This window comes from Pinus tabuliformis, chromosome 3_2 (assembly GCF_031772625.1).
Source record: "Pinus tabuliformis cultivar Carrire ecotype Pingquan chromosome 3_2, CPIR1, whole genome shotgun sequence".
NCBI classification, from domain to species: domain Eukaryota; kingdom Viridiplantae; phylum Streptophyta; class Pinopsida; order Pinales; family Pinaceae; genus Pinus; species Pinus tabuliformis.
Window position 1 is genome coordinate 834,303,028 of NC_142302.1, and position 3,705 is coordinate 834,306,732.

The window sequence follows — 3,705 nt, forward strand, 5'->3', positions numbered from 1 at the left end:
GGTGAAATGCGGGATCAGAGCCAAATGGTCTGTTTGTCCGAGCAAGGAGCGACGATGAGTCAGACGTGCGGCCCCGGTCACGCTTTCGTAGTCTCCGCAGAGCTTCCTGCACTCATCGAGTTAAGGCATAGTTACCAAATACGTTCAAATCGGGAAAAAAATTACGGAAATTCGGGAATTCGATTCGTTCATCGAATAATTCGATAGATTCGAGTCGGTTTATGGTCGTAATCGCCTGGATGATCGGTTCAGTGCAGCTAATGACGTCACACGGTATTGTTAGTTTGTGCCTGGACCGGTAGGTGAAGTCTCTTCTAAGATGGCGGTGGAGGGGAGATACTAAATGGAAATTCATCGCCAAGTTTTTAATTTTAGAGTAGTTTTCCAAGGTTGGAAAAAGTTGAGATAACCAAAAATTAGAGTAGTTTTCGATGGTTGGAAAAAGTTGAGATAACCAAAAATACTTAAAGTTGGAAAAAAAAAGCCAATTAAATTTAATATATTTTATAAAACTAATTGATTTAATTGATTTTTTTAAATTGAAGTTTAACGTATTTTATAAAATTTAGTAAAGTTTAGTAATTGATTTTATTTAAATATGTTTATATTTTCTAAAATAAGTTTTGAATATTTATTTTTTAAATATATATTAATTTTTAAAAAAATAGATAATATTTGAAATTTGGAAAGATTTTAAATAACATTGGAAACTTAGAAGGGATAATTGACAACGGTGGCTGTATTTTTGTTTAGTGAATAGTAATTTTAGAATTGTTGTTCAAATTTATTTAAATTTTAAAATAAATAAGAAAAATATAAATAAAAAATATTGTTATTTTAGAAAAATATATATATATATATATATATATAAAAGATGTATATTCTCGATTTTTTCCAAATTAAAAATATTTCATACGAGGTCGAATCGGAATTTGGTAATTATGATTTAAAGTTGGCAATGAAGTAACAGGAAGATTCAAATAGTATCTCTAATTTCCCTGTGGAAAGTTGAGTTAGGTATACCAATCCTCACTAATATAAGCCTATTTCTCACTCTCTCCCTACACTTATTTATCCTGTCCATAAAGGGAAACCAACCATTTAAAATCATATCCTATTTCTCACTCTCTCCCTACACTTATTTATCCTGTCCATAAAGGGGAAACCAACCATTTAAAATCATATTTTTGAATGTGATATGCCATAAGGCATGGCGATATTTAAGCAATCCATATATAAATGTTTTCTCCCATGTCCTCTACGTACGATGACTATCTAGAGAGTCGAGGCAACAAATAATTGAATTGAATTCAATACTCATGTTCATTCACCATCCTACTCGGATACATATGTGCTTCGATCCTTCTCCGCTCCTCCCCCTCTCTCACATGTATTTATAGAAGAGTGTCCCCTGTGAATATTGTATGTATCGATAAAATTGTTCACCCGCAAGTGTACCCTAGCCATACATAGTGCTTCGGCCATTATATACAATATTTAGGAACCATTCATCATCATTAACCAACCGATCATTCAGCTTATATACTTTTTAAGGCATAAGAGTTACCATTCCACATATATGCTCTTTAAAATGATAATGCGATTGCCCAATAAACCTAAAACAATTTTCCTGTTCTTTTAATTGTTACTCTTTCCTTACTTATGAGAACATTATCATTCAAGGAAATATCTGCCACATGCCGGAAAAGGCATTTAATGAGGGATAAAAGCATTAATGTTCAGTCTTCCATTGAAGTGGTGGCAGCATTAGGAGTCTTAATGTCATGCCCCTACCTTGGTGGTACTCTTCCAACCACACAATCGGGGTGCGACACCACCAACCACTTTCTTTTTAACAATACTTGCGGATGTGGACTACGCCTACTTTCTATACTTAGTTTATTTTCCAATCTTCTAAGTACAATCATATATTAACATAGTGGAAACTTTCACATTACATTCATATACACATTATCATTATCATTAACCATGAGTGCACAATGGATATTAACTCAGGAGGGGAAACTCCCTACAAATAGAGTTTGCCCGAATAATAATGATAATTTTTCAATTTTTACAAATTTACAACAACCTGCAAATTTTCACAGTTCGGCTTGCACCACCGTGCAGCCTCACCTATTCACTAGGCGGAGGTGCCCACCGGCTACCTCAACCAATACTTCGTTCAGAATCGGCGCCCCATCTTTCAGCTATCATGTAACCCTACTGGGTTGTGTCGCCCACCTGGCGCACACCCGTAGCTCGTCTGCCCAATGCTTGTTCGTCTGTGCTTCGTCGTTCACCCTTCGCATGAAACCATCGAACGACTCATCATTCACGTTTCATTGGCACCCAACTCGTCATTCAACCACTGCATGCACCCACCGTCGTGGTGTTCCAACTCACTGAACGACCCACCATTCAGCTCATTGCGCTGCCAACTCCTTGTTGCCTTGCCCGGCCGACTCGCCTCATCACAACCGTTGTTCACGTTTACACCCCCGAACGTCGACCACCCGTCACACATTCAACCGACCGCCCGAACACTCCACCGTTCAACCATCTGCCCGAACGACCCACCATTCAACCGACCGCCCCAATGCTTTGAACGATAACTCGTTTAACCCTCCATTCAACCAACCGCCGAGTGCTCCAACTTGTTCAGCTGTCTCCCTACAGGATATCCCGTTCAACTGTCCACCAAAACGATATCCCATTCTGTTATCTGCTCGAACACCCTGAACGATATTCCATTGAGTTGTCCCAACTGTCGCTTCAGCCTGTGCCTTCATGCTCTTGCCCAGCTCGCCTGTTCACCAACCGGACTCGCCTGTTCAGCCTCACCTGAACATTCGGCCCAAATGTGATTCGTTCAGACTATGACCCTCCATCTGTTCACCCAGTTCTATAACTAAGGTGCTTCGTCCTTTAGCTTCGCCTGCACCATCGCCCTTTATTTTAGTGGGCTAACCCTAACTCACACCTCTTGCTCATATGTATGCTTGGAACTTCTTGATGATCGAATTATTGATTCTCCACCAATCCTCCTTACGTATATATATGATGGCCACCCAAGGTAGGGGCTTCGACCCATGGCCAAGCCGACCCACACTTGAACGTTCGGCGATATTTTCCCACGTCGACCATGGTGAGGGCGGCCAACCCTGGGACCGCCCCACCGTATAAACTCACATCGCATATCCATAACACTCAGTCATTTTCTCACGTTTCCTCCATTCAACCCAACTTGTCGTATCGTTCGAGCATGCCAAACTCGCTGGTTGTCCCATCTTGTCTCCCGATTGCCCGTCGCGTGCCCTTCACCAAACGATTCGCAACTCGGGGTCCTTACATCCTCCCCCACTTCAAGCCATTATCGTGCTCAATAATTCTCTATCCCAGCAACCAACTGTCGCCAAGATTGCCAATCAACCACTGTTGTAAAGTGCTACCAGCTCCAACATCCGAAGATGCTCATACTGCTTACCTCCACTCCAATGTCACACAAACCATCAATCTATGCCTCCATAATGAGGAACTCTTCTTGATCCATGACTTCAATTAGTCCATATATTGCAAACATCCCTGCAACATATGTAATATGACTGTCTCCACCATGTGTCCTTTCATCATGTGAAGCTCTGCATAATACTCTAGCCAACACAACATCCCAATCGAAACCAAGACATTTATCTGACACAAAAT